This window comes from Aythya marila (genome assembly GCF_965140915.1).
Source record: "Aythya marila genome assembly, chromosome: 7".
In the NCBI taxonomy this organism is placed as follows: domain Eukaryota; kingdom Metazoa; phylum Chordata; class Aves; order Anseriformes; family Anatidae; genus Aythya; species Aythya marila.
Genome location: NC_139048.1, coordinates 17429372 through 17452346, shown reverse-complemented (window position 1 = coordinate 17452346; position 22975 = coordinate 17429372).

The following is a 22975-nucleotide window of genomic DNA, read 5'->3' as shown; positions in this document are numbered from 1 at the left end:
TATTATAAAATATTATTGTATATTATTGATATCCACTTTAGTTGTTACACCACAGCATATAAATTATATTTTAATAACTAACAGCAGTTTGGAACACATTAGAACCTTAAATAAATCATTTGAAGCTGTAGTAAAAGATGAGTTGTTCTTTTAGAGTCTTGTGCTGTTAACGTTATTGTTAACTCACGCTGAAACATCAGTGCCTACAGCTGTGACCACCACTTTTATAAAATAAATAAATAAAAATTGCCTGCTGACTTATTTAAATCAGACAGTTGTGTGAATTAATTTTCTGCTACAGACTGGATAGATGAAGTGTCATTTCACTGTGTAGATGAAGGTCTGTCATGGAACACTGAAGGTTAGAACATGAAATGAATCTGTACCAATAAATAAAGTTTTTATTCTTGATTTGCTTGATTTATTGTTAACCCTCTACCCCCTCCCCCCCCCCCCCCCCCCAAAAGGAGTGAAACAAGTAAGAGCCATCACAGAGAGATCTGCAGGCACTGCAGAAATGATGCCTGCCAACAGGCCTTGCAGGGAAACAAGGGAGGCCAAAGGTCTCTTGAGGACTGGTTAGTTGAGACAGTTTTGTGGTAAGATAAATAAATAAGCTATGTCAGGAACATATTGATGCTAAATTTGTTCTTTTGCAAATGAGGCCTGGACTTCGCTCAGTTGCTCTGAATCAGATCAGGCAGGACTGTATCTCCCTTGAAGTATTGTAGGTGAGTGTCTTGGTGCAGGGACAGCTTTTGGTGCTCAGTGCATCTAGGGAAGTTTGCCTGAAGGCAGCATGGACCAAACACCCACACTTTCCAACTAATAAAATAGCATAGAGAGAAAGAATCTGTTATTTCTAAGAGACTGTTAGAAATATTTTTTCTCCTTTCTTCTTCTTTGGCATGAATTGAACATATAGAAAAAAATGTACTTTCAAATACTGCCTAGTGCCTTCTGACTCTATATTAGACTGCATTGTAGTGTCTACATGCTGGCAAGACTTGTTTGTTATTTTCAGTCTTTCCCCTGTCTTGCCTGTAAAAATAATCCACTAAATACTGTGTTTGTTAGTGGATGTCCTACAAACATATATGCAGGTGTCTGAAATCTCATTATCTGCTGCTGTCTTGGAGAGCCAACATTTCATCTCTCTGACAGGTTACCCAACATACTAATTACCAACAGAATGAGGATGTCCTATTCAGATGAGTCACTGTCAGACATTATACCAAGAATGGATAGAGGAAGTGAAGAAATCACTACAAAAGAATTAGCTTGCTCATCAGTGAACTGCAAGTTGATATTCTCAGAAAGGTCATTGCAAGATGATATTAGTTTTGACAAGAACTGCAACTAGAGGAACTTGTCTTGCCAGCAAGCAGATTTCCTACCAAACACCTTTCTGTTATAGCAGCTAAAGGAACCTGTAGAGGTGGCAACCATTTCTGCACTGGGAGACCTACATTATTTTAGCAGAAATGCATTACGGAGCTATTAGTTTGTTTTTTCATGAGAGGCACAGGCAAGAGATACCACCCAGAGAAGAAGCAGCGTCATGTGTTTTTCTGTTTCTATGCCTTCCCATGTTTTGGTGGGATTCCAGGCTGGGTAAGAGGATTTTACCACATATGTGTGTATAGCAGTCTATAGCTGGCCAAGTGCAGCTCTGGGCATGAATTCAAGTGGTCCCTGATGTTTTTGCTGAATGCTTGTGAGTTGTGCTACATCCCAACAACATGAACACTAATCTGCAAGTATGCCTTGAATTGTTCCTCTTCCAACTTTCCTGTGACAGCCAAGGGAGCAAAACTATGTTTTGTGGCACTATCCTTGCACGTGTCGCTATTCTGCAAAATGCCATCTTAGAGACGGAGGGAAGTTGTCCTAGTATTTCTTTTCTGTGGTGCCATGTAAAAGGACAAGTGTGACACATCATAGAGGTAGCAGGAGTTCCCAAGTGCCATTTCATTTGTGTGACTGTGGATAGTTGTATTTTTATTCTAATACCAAAAATAACATGTCATCTAATAGAATTTGAAGTAATGTTTTGTATAGATGAAAGGATGCATAGTACTTCATCCAGCTGGAGTACGCAAAACTTACTATGCTCAAATCACATAATTCTCTTTTTTTTTTTTTTTTTTTTTTTTTTTGTGGCATTACTAGCCTTTTCTGTTGTAATTAACTTAATAAATGGAAGCTTTAGGAAAAATAGGAAACTTGGACAGTTAAGAGTTTTTTTGTTTGTTTGTGTGTGTGTTTTTTTTTTTTTTTTTTTTGTTAATCCGTGACTTGTGAGAGTGGAAATCATGTTGTGAATTCAGTTTCACAAGTGAAGAAGCCATTTAAATTTTTCTTATGAAAAGATAATTGCATTACTGATGTACTGAGCCATATGATTTAGTAATAATATACTTACCTCTTTCATACAGCAGCTTAGGGAAATGGTTTAGTGGGGACTGTTAGCGTTAGGTCAGAGGTTGGACTCGATGATCTTGAGGTCTCTTCCAACCTAGAAATTCTGTGATTCTGTGATTCATCAAGAGATCACAAATCACTTTACAAAGAAGTAAATACAATTATCCACATTTAAATGCCACTAAGGTTGTAAAGAGACACAGAATCTCCATAAAGAAGTATTGTGCTGCAATTGTACAGAATAATAATTAAAATTAATTTTATTATCAACCACATTCATAAACCGTCATAATCACTGACGGATCCAAGAAAACAGAATTTGATTTAAAGTTTTGGAATACTTTGATTCTCTGTTCAAACCTATTTCTACATAATTATATCAGCTGTATGCTGTATTCTCCAAGCTAGTAGTACAGATTCTCATAAGGTTTCTTTCTGAAACTAGGATTTTCTGTGCAGGAAAAGTAGGTGATATTAAGAACAAGATAACGAAGTAGAGCAGAACATAGGATTTCCACCTCATTTAAAATGTTGATATATTAAAATATTGTCGCTTCAATTTCAAAATATTTTTTTAATTGAGAAATGCAGGTTGTACTATGTATGTAACCATGTGATCTACTAGCTTCTGTAAAGCACCTGTATTTTGTTCAGAGAGGAAAGCGTGAAGCTTGAGTCCACAAGAAAGAATAAGGTCCCAAGCTACGTCTGGCATCAAACACTAAGATAATAAAATGCAGATTAATTTTTCTTTTTGAAATCCCTCAAAATACAATGTTTTGGGTAAGTTCAAAAAATGAAATAGTCTGCTTCGATTTCAATGGAACTCAAAGTAATTATATTTCTTGATCAAATTCTTTTCCTAGTGTTTGTTTGTTTGTTTTGTTGCTGTGATCTTAGTGCACTTCTTTGCATAGAAATGTGATTACTTCAGGAATTTGATCTCTCTCACTCACCTGTAAAAAGATAACTGCTGGAAAACATATCGCAGGTACTGAAACTGTGAAAGAAGCAGAGAAAGTGTCTGCATATTTGAAAACTTTCATAGTTTACAGGTAAACGTATGCTGAAATGTATGCCGAAACTGTTCAACATCTGCTCCACCTGGCAATATTTCAGAAAACTTTCTAACTCATAGGGTGATAAATTTTAATTTTGGAATCTAGATGTTTTTTCTTAAACATTTTTTAAACAACATCTAAGTACAGTTTGTCAGTTGACAATTATTTCTTTACGTTCTTGAGTCAAGTAAATATCTGACAGAGAACTACACTTATTTAATGACTTTCACCTGTTTATGAAATCCATCTTGTTTGTGGTGGTGTTTTTGTTTTGTTTTGTTTTGTTTTTTCCCCAAAAATTACCAGGTGTAATGATAAAAAATTACGTTTTTGGAGATAGGGGTTTGTTGTTGGCAGCAGGGTTTTTTTTTTGATCATACAACTGACCAAAGAACCAGTCAGAAACGACTGCCTTAATGTAACCTGTTGTTTCTTGATATTTCTGTGGCTCTGGGGACAATTAAGCACAGGGACAGCTTGCTTAGGGAAATCAAAGAATCCTCGTTACAGGGAATTTTTAAGAACAGAAATTACAAAAATCTGTCAGGAACAAGGCAAGTTCATGCCATTCATGCAGTGGGACAGACTGATTCCCGTGTGTTGCCTCTAATTCTGTGATTTAGTAAATAAAAGAAATGATTTTTAGCTATTCCTAAATATCTTAGTTGTTCAATAAAAGTAAAGCGGTTTTTGCATTGCATAAAGATTAACACATTTTCTTTCTTTAAGAAGTTACAATGAAAATAATATATATTTTCCTAGAGGTAGTAGTAACTATTTTATTTTTTTTTCTTATAATGAAGAGTAGGGCAGTTTCTTATTTCTTCAAATGTCGAGCCCTAAATTTTATGCTCTAATCAAAAGTAGTACAGGCAGTTGCAATTTTCTTTGAAGAAATATCTCTTCTGTAAGGGTTTGTTCTGCTGATATTTTGGTGAAAATTGTTCAGAATTCATCAGATTTATAATGCATTTAAGAAATGAATTGATACAGATCATTATAGATGACAGAAAATTGTAGGTGAGATTAACGTGTGATACACTTAATGACAGCCTTTATGGGAGTGCAGCCTTATTTTTTTTTTTTTCTTCCTCTTAGCATTATGCCACATGCATAGCTGCATTGGCGTGTTGGTTTTGTACATTAAACAGCCCAGCTCACTCCAGATGCATCTTAGCTGCTCTACTTGTCTTGCTACCTGTTCTGGAGCTGGTGGTCAAAAGCAGTACAATTTCACAAGAGGATGCAGAAGATATGAGTGTAACACACTTGTTAGTTGTTAAACCCTGCTGTTCAGTGCCTTTGTGCAGTGTGATTCCAAGTGGTATGAGTCCTGGTACACAAAAGCCAGAAGGTGAGCTAGAGGCAGTCAGAAATTATCTCTTTCAGTGTATTTCTTAAGTGAGAAAGTTAGCACCCGACTTATTACACTGAGATGCTCATTCAAAAATACTTCTACCAAAAGTCTACTTAATTTAAGTCATATTATAATATCCATTAGTACACATGTACATAACATATATATGTACATAATCATTAGTACATATGTACATAATCAAAGCTATCATTAGCAGTGTATGAAAATACCTCAAATGTAACATAGAAGTTAAGAACTGAAACAATGTACAGGGTCTTACTGTAGTCCAAAGGAGTGCTAAGGTGGTATATACCTGGACATAGGAAATATACCATAGGATATATACCATATAACATAGGATATATACAATGGACATAGGAAAGAAACAGGTTCTTCCACATTTCAAAATACAATAGGCAGTAAAATTGGATACTGGGAATGATTCAGTGCATGCGTTAGGGTTAAAAAAACAGTCTATAATTATGAGCAGATTGACAGTCATGTGCATACAATTCCTTTCTAATAGTTAGCCAGAGTGCTAATACTGGCAGGCATATGTGAAGAAAAGGATGAAGAAAAGGCCAGGAAAGCTTGCTTTTCCTGGATCTGATCCCTGTAACCAGGCAAGCAGTGTGATTCGCTTCCTATAATTAAAGCATTCAGTGATTCAGTTTTTTTCTCCAGTGAGTCTAGAATGATTTCATTTCTTGTAAAATTAATTAATTAGACTTTTCCAACATCAATTTTGTGATTAAATTTTAATATATATTCTATAAAATATAACTAAGTATGAATTTTCAAGGCTCATGAATTGTTGGGCCAGAATTGGCAACACTGAAATACACTTTTTTTTAATTTGGCCACAGAATCTTTATATTCTAGTTGTCACCAGTTTAAAGAGATGATTTAAAAGCAGTCAATTGGCCTTTAAATGCCTTCAGAGATCCCACATAATTACACAGATGCCAAGCTCTACCCACAGGCAATCTGCAGAATTTCCTACTGCTCATAAATTACCTTCATCTAGACTAAAAAAGAAACCATTATCCTTGGTGAAGTATCTGATTTTAAAATGACCTAAGTCTCGTGATAAATCAATTTTAAATTCCCTTCTTTGTTAATCTTTAAAACAATAAAATTTATTAAATATGTAAGTTCTCAAATTAAAAGCATTTATCCATTAAGGTAATTTATTAACTCAAGTTAGAACAAAAGTCAACTTTATGTTATAGATGTCTTTTTATCAGTCGAGAAGGACTTCTTGGGCAATGAGGAGGGCAGCGAAGACACATTATGATAAGTGACTTCATTAACTTCGTACAGAACAGATGGGCTTTTCTGCTATAGGAATATTGGGGGAGAATATTTTAAATCTTCAATAAGAACCGATAATCTAAATTTCCTAGTTCCTGTTTTGTGTTGATCCCATTCTACTTGCTTATTTCTTAAACTGCATAGGGCAGATGTGGCACATTGACTGTTATTTCAGAAGTCTCTTCTCTTTTATCTCAAGCCAAAATGAACACCATCTGTCCCTAATATTAAGCAGAGTTTAAAGGATGCAAGACTACTTACAGCTGACCAGTAAAAGGGTGGAGGGCAATCCTCAACAGAAGTGTGCAGAACTGAAAAAGGAAATAGAGAAGGTATTAGATCCAGTGTATCTAAAATGCTGACTGAAAAGGATTCTTCAATAGCATAAACCTGGACAGTCACAATCACTAAATATTCAGTATCATGGCTGTGGAATAGTAGGCTCCATCAAAGATTCTTGTAGTGAAGTTTTCCATACATGAATGTGTAGGGTTTTTTTTGTCTGAAATCTGGCTTGCTAAGCCAGCTGTGTGTTTTATAGACCACAGATTGTTTGCTGTGATTCAGGTTTTGAGTGTCTTTTCCCAAATGATGTGTATTATTAATATATATATATATATATATATATGAAGGAATTGCCAAAAAATGCAGACCATTCAGTGGCAGGATTAAGTTCCTAATTCTCCAAGTGATTGGCTAGCATGTACACTAGGTCTGAAGCTGTGGACATTTACATTGCGTCATTTGTTAAAATAATCACCTACAACAGGTGATCATCTCTATCCAGGAACCAGGAGACCCACAAGAAATGCCAAGAGGCCAGATTTGATTGTGAAACTGGGCTGTTTTCTCAAGTTTCTGAGAAGAAACCCATCTGGGGTTTCACATGGCCATCAATTTGAACAAGCACAAGCTTGCAGCTGCTACTGCAGAATGAGAATCTCTGGCTATTGGCCTCAGCCACTTCACCAGCACTAACCACATAACTAAACAGTAAAATGAGGACGACAACCTACTCCATATGTAATGCTCTACAAAGCATAAATGCTAATTATAATTTGAACCGTTCAGGAGAAATTAATCATAAACATGTTTTTAAAAGCTATAACTATGCCATTATCTCAAACTGATAAGGACAGGAAGGAAAAGTCATGCTGAAGAACAGTACCAACTTTATGCATGAATAAAAGAGATCACGCAAATAGAAGTTGAGAAGACACTGCTTATTTATAACGACTTAGGGTTTAGATACAGCGTGTTCTATAAATAAGAGAGCAGGAAGGGAAATAGTCACTAATGTTTGCTCAAATAAGCAAGAGCTTCAAGTTCTTGAAAGAACTGCAACTATTACATTCTTTAATAAGTCTAAATTGGGGTATCATTTTTCTAGCACATCAGTACTTCTTAAAATCCTGTCATGATAATTTCAAAAATGTTCTCTTGTATCTACTTCCTCACAGTGGGATTTATTCAGTCAATATATGTAAGATTAAAAGAACTGAGAATTATGTATCTAAGATGACACTCAGTGACTCCTGGTTTATGCTTTTTTTTTTCTTCTTTTATTTTTTATTTTATTTTATTTTCTCCTCAAGAGCTAGGCTTTCTGTTGACCAAGGGTTGTCAAACAGGCAGACATACAAATTGCTCAATGTATTCTTGCCTGGCTGATTCTCAAGAGCTGTGTTAAGGTTCAATTCTTCACAGGCTGTTAATGTGTTTGCATCCTGGAAAAAGTCAGAGTTCTTTGTGTTTTGAGGGGCTGGGTTTGGTTGGTTGGTTTTGTGCAAGCTTCTATGAATATGTGCCTTTTCCTTCTTAATAAGTAGATATAATGTCTCTTCAAATTAACGTATAATATGTCTCAGGGCCACAGCAAGACTTTGTTGTTCTGCTCATTCATCTGAAGTTACTCTATACTGAGCAACTGCCTATTTTCATGAAATTCAGACACCTATTTTTATTTTGAAAATGTCTCTAAACCTACGCCAAATGAGGTCCATGTTAACTATGCATAAATACCTTTCTTTACCTTTGCTTTATTCTTTGGTTTAGACTGTGATTTCTGGGCAATTGGTACTTGAAAGGCTTCTTTTTCCATGAGAAGTGGTGACCTTTAAAACTGGAATCACCTAAACTAATCAATTTACCAGATTATTTAACTGTATAAAGGAACCAGGGTTAAACTGTGTAGGCTGCTAACACAAGGTGCAGTAGGAAAGATCACCCATTACCTTGCATCAGCTGGGAGCTAATGTAGGGACTGACACACCTTTAAGAGTTCAGCCAAGTTTGCAAAACAGACAAAAGCCTTAGAAAACAGATTGGAATTATGTGATTTAGGATTGTTTTGAATGACTTGGATGTTGATGATGTAATAATGTTACAGATTAGCATTTCTGCAGTTGTCTCCCACTCGGAATGACTGCTTGAGCCTCTTCTTTAAATAGTTCTTTAAATCCAGCTTAAAATAACTTTTTTTTTTTTTCTTTTAGATTTCTTACATAAATTTATGGTTTCCTCTTTTGCTTCTGCCCGTAAGAATGTCTGATTATTGGTGTTCACTGAAATCTCTGTGGGAATAAAATCTCAGCTAGCGTTGCGCTCTGAGACCATTTGGTTGATTACTGTCTTCGACTCCCAATTGCAAATGAGCTTGTAACAATAGAGCTGTACAAAAGAAATGAGAAAAACATCAGGGCCAGATCCATCAGTCCCTCCTGAGGACTGTAGGATTGACAGGAATATTCAGTATGTTGGATGAAATGAGGAAAATAATACCTCATCTCTGAGCTATAAGCCTTTCCACTTAGCCGAGTTCACATTTACAAGGAATGTTTGTTAAAGCATCCTGTATCTCTGTGCTGACTCTCAAATGCAGCTTAATCATATTTAGTTAGTTAATATTTTACAAAGCAGATTTCTGAATGTTAGGGAAAACCAATACATTAGATTTATTTTGACAGTTTAGTATATTGTAAAGGACATTCCATTTTATGGAGAGCTGATCTGAGATGCCAGTGAGTTACTGTTTAACGCCTCTGAGCTTCTCTGAGTGAAACTTTTCCAGCACAGTGTTTTGATTTTTCAACAGCAATTTCAACCTTGTCTTATCTATACCTCCCCCCTTCCCCTTTCCAAATCAAATTCCCTTGCAAGTCCCTTGAAAATTAACATTTTCACTTGATTTTTAAAATGTTTAAAGTGGCTAGTATGGTTTTCAGCTACTTCAATCTCTTTATGCACCACTCTCAGAAAATGCCTTAATGTTCATCGACAGAATTGGGCTTTCCTCAGAATAGTATGGCAATAGCTTCTTCCTTCCTGTCTTCTTATTGGAAAATCCATTAATGTAGCATTTAGAAAACTTATAATAAGTGGAGGAAAAAGAAGTTCAATTGTTAAATAAATCTTAAAGAATTAAACTCCCTCTTCAAACCTACAAGGAGATTGTGCTACATAGTAAGGGTGGGAGCACTGCCCTTCTCCACTTTCTGTTGTGCAGAAAATAATTCAGTGGACTGAGACCGCAGTCAATTCAGGCCATAGCATTATGGATGAGCACTTGGAGCATTTATCTAAGAGAGAAAAGTCTATGGTTCAAGTCTCTTCTCTAAATTGTTCTTTGGAAGTTAGATGAAACATTCCTAAAAGAGAAACCAGAAACTAGCACCCTAACCAGTATGTTTCAGAGCCGTGTTCTTGCCTGTCATCCTTTTCTGTTTCCTTGCAGCCATGCAACAAAGCATATCTGTGATACCAAAACTGGAAAATAGTTCAGTGGAGTAAGATGAAGAGTTTATAACTCTGTTTACAAATTGCATGTGGTTTAGTGCTAAGGCAATTTAAATTCTTCTTGAGAATAGTTGTGATGGTTGTCTTATACGGAGACAGGCCCAAACTGGAAATACACTTATGATAAATTATAGCAACAGTAAAGAAAGGTGCTTCACTTATTTGAACACTTTGCTTTTACTCGTGTTTTTCATTTTGCGGTTTTGTAAGACAAAGGAGTTATTTTGTTGCAGATTCCTTGTTGATTATTTCTGAAAGCATTTATCTTGAAAGTCTTTGACATTTTCAATGTCAACTTCTTAAATTTCAAAGACCGCAATTTAAATAAAAAGGTTCTTTAATTGTATCATGTGAGAATTTGTGTGTTTTGTGGCCTGATGTTCATAGACATTGCTTCTATTTTGTTCTACTGGCAAAGAAGCCATTAGAGACATTTTGTTGTACTGCAATTTGAGGCTACAGGTTTGCTTTGCTAGACTTTCTTTACTAAAGAACTGTATCTTAATGTTGTTCTAAGAAGTGGTCACACATTTTGAACAGAACATCTGATTTCTTTTTTTCTTTTTCTTTTTTTAATGAAGAATTCTTCATCCAAGCAGCTTGCTTGGTAAAATTCTGTACAACCACTAAAACCAGGATCTTTTGGTGGGATACATTCCATAATCTATATTTGGAAGCAAAAAGATAAAAAGATTATGAACAAGGCTGCAAAAGTAGAGTTTCTTAAATAGGGTTCTACTTTTTGTTTAGACATTCTTGAAGCTTCTAATTCCCATTTTGTTCCATTAATGCTTTATCTTGATGATTTATGTTACTTTTGTTTGTCCTGAGACTCAAGTTGAAGTACTATAACCTGGGCAAACCACTCCATGAATGACTCAGGCAGAAATCTTTAGAAAGTCACGCTAATTGCAGAATGATAAATTAAAGGAGCTCCTCTACATCTATTCACTTGGAACAATTCCCAGATAATAAAATATAGTAAAATGGGTCATTTTGTTAGAATAATTTTCTTTTGTTGTGCATAAAAAATGAATATAGCTGCTTGCTGCTGGAGTATCTCTAACATAAAAGCATAGGTCACTGTGAATGCTGTAAATGAACTCCACTTTGAGAGTTCAGTGGCCTACAGACAACATTTGAGGCCAAACTATCTGAGAAGACCAGAGGTCTATAAGATGAACAGTCTGCTATGTACAAACAGCATATTCAAACTAGATGTGGCTCACTGCAGGTATGCACAATATCTGTAGGTCATTTGGTGCATCACATTTTATACTTGAGAACTATTCATAATTAAAATGCAAAAGTAAAACAAATTACTCAATTGCAGCCTTGTCATATCAACTTTGCTATTGTTAACAAACCATTTGGTCTAGTGATATTTGTGCAGAGGTAGGATTCAGAATCACATACTCAGAAGGACAATGCTTGCTTAAGTGGTTAGATTTCTGATTTTCCCCAGAATGAGGGAGATGAAGCAAAGTTCAAAAGAGTTGGCTCCTCTCAGGCTCAGCACTTCCTGGTTAAACACACAGCAGAACTGATGGTAGTCCTCCTTAAGCAGCCCAGTTTCATGCCCTGTACAAAACAATAGAGAAACCAACTGAAGCTTCCTTGCTGTGGATTTTTATGTAGCATGCAGGGCACCTTAAGTAAGAGGATAGCTCTTTCTGTGTAGTGCTGATCAAACATATCTTTTACTGTATTTTCTGGCTATTTTTCTTTCACAAGTGCTTCTTGTGCATCCAAAAGGCCCCTCTGATTCTGTAAGCAAAGTGTGTTGAGGGCTATATTTTATCTTCCTCATGGCACAGGGCTTTTTATGTTCCATGTAGGTGACAAATGCTCAGCTAGGAATTCCCAGGACGTGTCTTGTTTCCCTTACCATACAAACAGGAACATAGCCTCCATAAACTTGGCCTGCTCAGGAGAAGAGCTGAAGACACCCAGAAAAGTTACTGAAGGAGGTACCACTGCAACATTTGTGAATTCAAGTGTTTTGAAGAAGCAGAAATGATCTTAAAGAATCATGGAGAAGAACAAAAGTCAGCTCTTCCTTCTTTTTGGTCTTAGCATGTGTCATGTGTTGTTCTTGAATTTAGGGTACGGAAAGGAGTTGGGGGAATAAATGGAGCAAGCAGAGCTTGCTTGTGCTCCTGTGATTGATCAGTGATGGAGAGGCTTCTGGTTTTGCACTAACCTAGTCAGTAGCTGTGCTAGCAAACCATGTACTTCTGCCTTTCTCTCTGCCCTCTGCTATGCCAAAAGGATCCTCTGACATCAGAGTGTTTTGGCCCTGGTTTCAGAATGAGCTGCTGGGAAGAAGGTGTAAAAGGGAAATCTTTGCTTTTGTTGATGGTTGTAAAGTGTGTGATTGTTTTTCTTTTCTTTTATCTATGATCTGCACTTCTTCCTCATGGAATAAGCAGTAAGTTAATTACTTTTGCCTTTGTAACTTTCGTCCATGAGTCATTCTCTCTATTTTTGTATTTCTTTTCCAAGAGTATAATTATTATGCAACTATTTTTTTTCCAGCTGTATTGCTTTGCATGTTTCATCCTAGCTTTGCAGTGTAGCTCTTAATATATTAAACAAATGAATGCTCTAAGCATCGCGTCAAAGCTTGAGGTGAGTACCTGACAAATTGTTAACATTTAATTCCATGCATCTGAATGGCTCTAAGGTAGAGGGACAGCCACATAATTCCCTGTCACTGGCTTTTCCACTACTCATTATTTTTACTTCACAAAGCAGGGATTAGAAAAGGTGGATGAACAGAGCAGGAGGGAAACAGCATTCATTGTGTATGAAATTTCCCAGTTATTTACAAGAAGAAAAAGGATGAGTTGTGAACACACATGATTCTCTATTCGCAAAATTGAACCTGTAGCATGTTGCATACTTACATGTACAGTCCTAGTAATGTAGCTTTATCAGATGGAAGGCCGCAATGTCTTCTGCTCTGAGATGCCATGTTTTGCCCATGGTAATCATGCTGCAGAAGGGCCAGGTTGTGCCTGAAATTGCTTTCCGATCAAAAGAGAGAGGACAGTTTAAAATAAAGCTTAATATTCTTCTGAAAGTTGTGTCAGCATCATAATAGCAATAGTTGGACTGTTTCCATCTGTATTTATTTGTTGCTGGATTAATTTTAGATGTGCTAAATATGGATTATGTAAAAAAATGCTGTTTTCCTGTTTCTGTTATAGCTGCAATGGACTCCCCAGTAAGTGGTGTTCTGGGAGTTTCATGGTCCAGCATGCAAACCTACTCTGACAGTGCTGCTAGCCCTGGGAGCGAGAAAGGAAGATGTATTGAAACCTAAAAAGTAACTATATGTTCACTGAAAAAGGATATTCATGGTTCTAAAGCATCAGTCGGCTGGGAACGGGGGAGCAGCCATGAGCACAGTCAGTCCCTGTTGGGTCCTCTGCTGTGCTTCATCCAGAGCTGGATGTTGCTAGTGATGTGCTGGGCATCGCTTCCTTCAGCTGGGGAGCTGAAATAATTGAGTTCCAGAATGTGATGAAGGTGAAAACAGCAAATCTAGTTTATTTTTTTTATACTTTACCCCCAACTATTTTCTGGTGGCTTTTCCATGGCTGTAGAAATAAACTGATAGCTGCATGATAAAGATCTATCTTCTGGTAACGGTGGTCTAGTTTTTCTGAGTTCCTCATCTGCTGCTCAATTAAATAGTGATGCTAAATCTCTTGCAATTTACACTGCTCAGTAATTACTTAATGACTGAAAAATACAGGCAAAATGGGAAACTAGGACTTTTTGTTTTCCTTTGATTGAAAAATCGGAAATCTTACTTTAAAAGAAAAGCACCCTTCGCTGATAATGTTCTTAGAAAGTTGTATAAATTAAGCTAAAGGAAGCAGGCAATCTTTTCAAACTTGGGACCTTTTCTAGCACTGCACCATCCTTGCAAAATGTGCACTTGTGAAGAGTAAATACTACTGATTTTTTGAAGGCACTTAATTAAACTTTTATTATGCATCACTGGTTTTGTTTTTAAAATCAGCCTTTAGTGTGTGGAACAAGAACAGTTTCAAGTGGTTGGTTAATCAGTGGACTAACACTGGTGTTTAAAATCTCTGTGCTAAAGCTGCAGGGTCAGATTCTTTTCCTAATGCTAATAGTATGCTCTGTCCTTCTCTTAGGCACCAATATAATTTTGTGTGTGCCTGTTTCTTTGTTTGTTTTACCATTCTCTGTTTCTGAACACAGAAGTAGAGAGAAAACACTCAGAAAGGAGTTTGTCCTTAAGAAGACGAAGTATTCTTTGCTCCAGCTAATGCAACTCAGGCAATGGGTTTAGAGGAAGGATTTCTTTTCCACTTCTTTACTCCAACATGGAAAAAATGAAGGCTTATATTACTTTCTAAAAGATTAAATGATGCTTTCTGCCTCTGCCGCAGCAAAAAGGCTGGAATGGAGAGCAGACCCCAAATGATGTAACCACTGACTTTTCCTGGTGGAAAGGGGACACAGCTGTTTGACTGTCACTGCCAGTACAGGCTACTTACCATGGAGACGTGTGCTCTTCCCTATTTCTGCTCCTTTGAATTAGTTACATTTTTGGGCCCTTTTCCAAACATAAATCTGCAACCCTTGTGTCCCTTCAGCATCACATCTATTGCAGGCAGGCCTTATTTTTCCACTTTAGCTTGTCAGTATGCTGGTGCTGTCAGTCAAACCTGGTATTTCAGCATAAATCTTCAGTATAGTGCAGAATAATTGCAAGCAAGAGTTAAATTTTAGTACACCTGATAAAATTTTTATTCTGTGCAACTTTATCTGTGTCTAAACTTTGTATTTCAAATGTAAATTCTAATTAAATGTTGGAAAAGAGAACTTACAGCCTGCTTTGCAAGGTAACTATGCACTGAGCTGAATAACAATGAGAGGAGATAAACATTAAAGTAGTTTCTTCAGTTAGCAATGCTTCCTATTAATGAATGCTAATGAGTCTCTTCAGACAGTAGCACCCACAGTTGCATTTATATGCATTTTGGGCAAAGTACATATCAAAGTGAGAGCCATATTTCTAATGGCAGGTAGAGTAGTAATATTTATTTTTCATTTGCCTTCTACAAGTTTTTAAAAGTGTTTTCTTCTATGGAGACTGTAAAGTTAGACCTGTGCCCCCCCCACGAATCCTTGGCTACTGCTCTTACACAACACAGAAGGCCACTTGCCCTGCTGTGCTCTGTGGCAGCTTAATTAGGTGTGAGGGCTGTTTGCTCGTGAAAGGCTATTGCAAGTTCAGACCCTACCTATTTGGGGTGATGCAGGATGAGAAAAAAAAAAATGTATGAACTATATGGTACCAGCCCTACAAATATTTGGAGTAGCCAATTGCCTGGCCAGAAATCCTAAGTACTTATGTTTGCAGAATTAAATGTGTTTATAGTGTAATGTTGAATATAATTCCTATGCTACATTGCAGAAATAGTTTTATAGGTTGCATTCCTCATAACAAGAATGCCTTATATCATTTATTTCCATACAAATGCTGATTCCCATTTGGTTACGTAAGGAATATTAGTGTATTTTTGGGAATACCGACTGTTTCTTGGATATGTGAGATTTTACCAAAAGCATTAATCTAGACTGGCTAAAATATTATGCCCAGAAGTCCAGTTAGAGAAAGAATGTTGATTATGTAGGAGATCATGCCATCAGCTGTCTACTCAGTATGCTGAAGATTGTGACTTAGAGAAAGTAGAAACTATTTTATATAATTAGACTCTTTCAGGTAGAAAATCAGAAGTACAAATAGATGAAAAGCGAGCTAATGAAGATTAACAACTCTGTTCTTCCCCCACTTCTTTTTTCTGTCACATTAAAATTGTTTTCCCACCTCCTTGCTGATGCTTTACTCTCTTTCCTAGGATATTGTTGCTTAGATCACAACTTAAATTTACTCTTGTTGAAAAGCCAGTGTATCAACCTCTGGACTGGGGCAGTGTGGTGAGTGTTTCAGCATTTGGCATTCGACCATTTAAAGAGTATCACTACTATTTCTTAGTAAGTGGACACAGAGTCTCTGGGAAGAAAAGGAGACACTTTTCACTGAGAATTGTTCACAGTTGTGCTCTCAGCTGCTCCTCACATTCCCCCAGGAGATCACTATAACAACCCCATCTTCTCCTTAAGTAGTAAATGACTGTTTTTCATCTCCACAAAGTCTGTAGGTGAACTAAGTATAAGAGACTGTCAGGATGTTTTTAAGGCAGCTCTTCTCGGGCAGAAAAAAAATAATATCAGGAGAAAAATCATGAATTTCTTATGTGAAATCATCCTAATGGTGAAGCTGATATGTGGTCAAGAAAGACAAAGGATGCTGTCTCAGGGTACTCGATTTCTTCTTGGATAGCTTACATGCTAGATATAATGGGCAAAGACACATAGGGGTAAAAGGGCAACCAACACCAGGATGAAATGAATCAGTGAAAATTGTTTCAGAGCCATTGTTTTAATTAGAGAGGAAACAGTTACTAGGGTTGAGGTTTTTTTTAAAGTAAGTTGCAGTAGCTTAAGTATAATATGTCTTGGAGGTGTGGCTGGAGTAATAGAAATAATACTGCATTCATGAGAGAGACACAGGTAAAGAAAACCAACAAAATCCAGGAAAAGTCACAAAGTTGAGAGGGATGGTTAAAGTTATGAATTAAGTGGAGAGTAAGTAAGAAATTCCAGGACAATTATAATCAAGGATTTGTGACAACAGATTTTTTCCTAATCTGCAATGGTGCAGCTGGGTCACAAAATTCCCAAAGTTGATCATTTATGAAATGTAATCTCATTATCAGAAGAATTTTGTCTAAATCTGCACTTGTGACATATACAAATGAATTTGCATCAGATATCTAAAGTCTGTTTGACTGAACTGATCACCTATTAGTGAAATGTTAAGACTGCTGTGAGAAGAGCAGACCATAGTTTACAAAAAAATAAACAAAAAGCAGTTTATCTGAAATATTTTAATGAAGGTTATTTAATTTCAGCACATGCAAGCTGATTTCAAACGTATCTAATTGTGAAATATGTTTGGGAAAGGGATGATAGTAATGCATCACCTTGTCACCTTGATTAGAAATTATTTCTCTACAGGAAAGTTTTCCTAGCGGAAAGCAAAAATCAGTTTCCCAGTTATGGTTATCACATCCTGACAGATAGCTCTATCAGTGCAAAGTAAGTTATGTCACTTGATTAGCAAAGCATAAGGAAGTACTGAGAGTACTATATTTTAATGTAACACAAAGATATGGATCATAATAGAAGCAGCAGGACTGATCCTGCTTCTGTTGGCATCCAGGTAGTGTGACATCAGTCACTACAGCTCATTTTATGGAAGACAATAATCTGGCATGTTTTCTTTTACAGTAAGACTCAAATAGCACATACAAGTATATACTTACACTCTTTATTGCATTTTGCATGACCAGTATCCAGCCTCCTTTATCAGCAAAGAAACCTCTTGCTTTCTCAAGGAACCCACATAATTTCATGTGCTTAACTTCATGGTCACTACACTGGTTACTAGCTTGATGGTCACTCCTGCCCAAATGAGCTGTAGGCTGCCAAAGTTTAAATCTGCATGCAAGAGAAAATTTCTAGAAAAGCACCCAAATGGTGTTCCCTCTTGCTGAATACAGATGGAAGGCACAGGACATCCTGGAGTATTTGATGAGATCAGAGAAGCACCTTTTGTGTGTCAGCTGAATAGGGCAAGTTGGAAAGAAGGAGGATTAGCTTTTAGATGTGTTCTTACTATAAAAATTTAAAAAAAAATAATTAATGTCTTCACCTGCCTGTGTTAACTCCTGTAGCAGTGTTATCTCTTAGCAATGCTGTTAATACTTGCATTTGTTTTTTACTGTAATGTGGTTTGACTTATGTTACATAAATACATTTGGGTTTTGAAATTTGGAAAAACCCACAGTCACAAACTCTTTGCATCTTACGTTTTCTGAGGGGTTTTTAACATCTTGCAGAGAGTGAAACGTTTCCTAACCAAAGGGAAATGAGACCCATGTGTACTGTACCTTTTAAAATGAGAGCATGTATCTGCGTTTACCTGTGGATTGGATCCTACTTCTGATAGAATTTCATTCTTCTTTTCTTTTATGATTTCTTTATCATTATCGTGCTGTTAGAATTCAGGTATTTGTCTGAGTTCATATTTTTTCTTTATATTGTATTTTAAATTTTATATATTACTGGTGGTTAAACTATGTACAGGAATGTTGCTCAGAAATTTGAGTGAAAAATGTAACAGTTTAAATTGCAGAAGGAAGTTTTTCCAGAGGTAACTGACATAATGAAAAAAAACAAAACAAAAAAAACCAAAACAAAACAAAAAACAAAGCAACAGAAAGGTGCAACAAATTTTTTCCTTACAATAAGGAAAAATTATAAAAATACATACATTTATAAAAATAAAAGTGCTTCTTGGACCAGAAATGGATTCCTAGTTACTTTTTGCTGTGTTAATGCAGGCAGAAATCCACAGTTATGCTCTCACATACAAATGTTTTTTATATTTTTTTTAAGCCTTTGAAATAAGACACTCAAAGAAAATATCAAACAAAAAGAAATTGTCTTAGATATAGCCATATTAATTCTCTTGTCTTTCCTCATTTGTCTAATAGGGCTTTGTTTCATCAAACCACTTGAGCTCCACTTAGTCTTATTGATTGCAATGAGAATGACAGATGATTAAATGCGTGCTTATATGCTTTGCTTGCTAATGAGGGAATTAAACATATGCTGGAATAGTTTACTGAAGAACAGTGTTCTTTTCCTCCTTCCTAAATATGGGAATGTGTGTGTACGATACAGATGTCATTCTTATACATAATATATCATACACACACATGCTGCACACACAATACTACTCAGGTGATCAGCTGGTAGAACAATAAATGCTTTTAGAAATTTCCCAGGACCAAGTTGTCTCTGGACTGGAGTTCTGCCTCACCAGACCTTTGCAGCATGAGCCTTTTGCACTTTCATGAAATGATGCATGCCAGACCCTCTAGAAAGGATAGTCTACTAAAGCTGCCTCTCTTGGTCAAGCCAAACAACAATATTGGATACAAATTCAGAATACAGTTCTGTTGATCTGTAGGTTTTCTGGCAGTTGGAAAGGACTATTATAATGGTGTCAAACTTTACCATGTTTGATAAGGTAATCATTTCTCATCTCATCTTCAGATTATTTGAGGCCTAGTACCTGGAGGTATTCGGTAGTCCTGAGAAAATGTAGGAGATTCCTCTGGCAAACCTGCTGTTTTCATTTTGGGAAGAGCTGCAATTTTATTTCAGCTCCTTTCTTGCCTCCAAATCTGATACTCTGCATCAATTTTCACACCTTTTAAACCATTAATTTTGCCATGCTGGTTTCACTGTGTGACCATATTTTTCAGTCGTGTTCATCTAAGTGTCTGGTCTCTTTTCAGTTCAAATTGCATTTGTTTCCTTGCTTCTATCATGAGTTATACTCTTCTATGCACACTGTTTAATTTCAGGCCTCATTTGCTTTATCCCCATTGATCAATCATATGTGGTACCTAAGGTACCAGCTATAGCATATATATTGCCATCCAAAGGCCCTATAGCATTCATAATCAAGGATTTACTATACCCTGTAGTCTACCCTATTAATTGAATTAAGTAAGGAAGAACTTTTGATATTTAATACTGTGCATTATCCTGCTCTATTTTACTCCAGGTATTGCTTATTTTTCAACAGTCATTCATAGTGGAGGGACTTGATGGATCTGTTCCACTAAGATTATATCCATGTAGACATGAAGTTGTGCCTTGGATTATAACCCCTTGGATATAATAGCCCTTGAAACAACAAAACGTGGGTCATTGTATCTGAGGAGGGGGTTAAAGCTGCCCAGGAGGAGCACTAGCTGTACGACTGTGGTGGGTGAGCATGCTGGCGCAGCTTAATCATGGTGTCACTACGTGCCTTGCTGTGTGGGAATGCATCATTTTAGTTTGCATTGCTCAGTGTATTTACCATGAACATCTTCAAAATGAACCATTTGATTCCACCCAGACTTTCCTTAAGAAAAGTTTTTCTATAAACTGCTTGGTGTACTTATTGTTTGCAACCTCTATCTTTACCTGCTTTTCCCAGTCTGCCACTTCTGCACATTTAGCCACTCAGGATGCACTGCACTTGAGCTGATGGTGAAGTTTGAATCTGGGATTGTCAGCACAAAAAGCCCCCAAATATGTGCTAAACTTGAAGCACTGAGATCCAAGGACACAAAAAGCTCAATACAAGAGAAGGTGAATGCGGATTTTGTTAGTGTGATGGCATGCTAGAAGAGCATTTGATGCGGTCACAGTTTTGGTCAAGAGCGCTCCTTATGATTTAAAAAATAACAAAAGTACTAATTACACTTCAAGGCTCCAGGGGGTATTTACCTGTAGCTGACGTTATGTATGCTGACAGGAAATTTAAGTACCAGTTATTACTATTAGTTCTGCATCTTCATTAACAAATCAGAAATAGTTACCTTTGACTGAAGAATGGTTCCCTAATGTGATATAAAACACAGTGGAGTTAAGAAAACAAAAAAGGAAGTGTTAACAAACTAACCATTTCAAAAGCTATTTTTCCAGAACACTATTCATTCCCAAAGAGAATAATTATGTAGCTTGCAGACAATTCAATTTGGTGTCATCCTTCAAAGTAGCTCATGTTATTGTTACATACCTACATTGAAGGTACTGCTTTAGTACTGACAGAAGTTAGAAAGCTTAAGCAAATGCCCATTTTGTTCAGTCATGCAGAAAACTCTGGAACATAGACTTATCAGTTTGTGTGGCTCTGTATTGGAGTAATAGTGCAGAGCACTGAGGCAGGTTTTGATTTATCTCTGAATTTTCTGGTAAATTATGTACAAATTCCACATTTTTCCTGCTCTTAAAAATGGGGAGTTTTGGCCCCCAGCTACATGGGGGATGTTTCATGCAGACAAATGAGTTTAGATTTAATATAACCCTCATTTACAGACTACTTGTTCCTTCGCTATATATAACTCAGTTAAATAGAGATAGTCTATAGTCAAATATATGACTCAGTTAAATAGATAACTTCAAAGTGGCGTTCTTTTATGGTAGCTGTATGATGTGAGGAAAAAAAAAAAAAAAAAAAAAACCACTGTAGGGTGATCTGTCTTTTATCTTCAACAGACTATGAAGAGCTTGTTCTGATGCTGTTGTATCCTAAACAATGCTTGAAACAGAGTGACAGAGGAGCAAATCCTTTGCCTGAAGCCTGTAGTGTTAGGTAAGAACACGCAGTTACTTTATGTGTTAATGTGGTAAATAAAATTTAAAAGAGCATAAAAAGCAAGCTATTTAGACCAGATTACAAACTTAAAATTATGCTTCCCTTAAAACTAAATTATAATTGTATCAGTGACAGCCTGTGTTCCATGTTTACTGCCACTTTGCTTTACAGACGGCCACCTTGCTGATCAAGCTTAGTCTTGAATGACAAATCTGACATCACAGTGTTTTTAACTGCCAGACCAGCTTCTGTTAAATACGGTTTCTCCCACAAATGCAGACAAAATGTTTTATTTCGAGTTTTCTAAGTTAAATACACTGTAAAAACAGGGAAGTTTCTTTTCCTTTTTAAGTCTATGGATAAAGCATGTGAAGAGTTGTTACCTCTGAATTCTGAAATACTGAAGGACAGAGAGACCAGGAAAATGTTAATTCAGCTCATTAAATACAGGTCCCATTACCATAGATTAATAAATCACTTAGTTTTTGAAGTGCAAAGCACTTTTAATCCATTCTCCTCTGTGTAACAAATCAATTATAAAATAGTATTTTTCTTCAAATTTATGAACTTTCTGTTTCCATTCCAAAGCAGTTTGACACACAACACTAGTTAAAACATCCTTAATCTTTAGGTCAGATCCATTAATCTTTAAATAGGAATGTCATTCACCTGTTCAAAACTTAAATTTTAAGACTGAGTATGTGTGCATTAATCTATATAACTTCTTGAATATCTATGTTGTACATTCTTGGTCAGCAAAGGCAAATATGAAGTTTAAAGTAAAGGCTGCAAATTAATATGTACTAATAATTTCTTACTCTTGAGACTTAAATTATTCCTTTAAAACAAATGACAGAAAGTACAAATACAAAGACTAAAATTGGTATTTTAAAGGTTTTTGCTTCCAAATTTAAATATTAAATAAATAGGTGTTTTAAAATAAAATGGTATAATGGTATTGTGCAATCACTAAAAATTGGTTTAATTGCCAGGTTTTAGAATCATTTTAAGGAGAGGGTGAACTTCCAAAATTTTATTTTTTTGTGCTGAGTCATTCTAATGGCAGACAACAAGGATGTGTAGGAGAGGAATCATTTTTTCAGATTGTTTTTTTGTGACCTCTCATAACCAGCATAATCTGGAACTTTCTGGTGGCTGCTAATATGATGTTCAGGATGTAAGGATGCAGTGAGTTTGCCGCTGTACTCAAGTATGCAGTCCACAGCATATTTTATCAGTCGCAGGCCAATCTCCTTGAACTATTTATGTGCTAGGAAAATAATTATAATGAAAAAACTGTCTGCTCTGGTTATCTCTTCCTGTAAGAGGGAGAAAATGAATTCTGCAGCTTCTGTAAACAATGGCAGGAACAAGATTGCTTCATGGATCCTCTTGGATTCAAATTAGCCAGCTGGCAAACATGTTTTCATGGCACCAGCAACAGATACAGCTGTTTGTTTCTGCTACGGTCCACAGAGGGTTGATGCACTCCAATTTCTTTCAAAGCTTTTGCTAGCTAGGAAGCAATATCCTTTAGTACAAATTAAAAAGATTCAGATATTTATCAAATGTCATTTGAAGGACAGAGATACCCATATGATTTTGTATCAAGTAATCCCAGGGTCATTTTCTCAAATAAATGTTTGATTTTCTCTGTGTTTTATCAGAACTAGTCAGTCTTTTCTACTA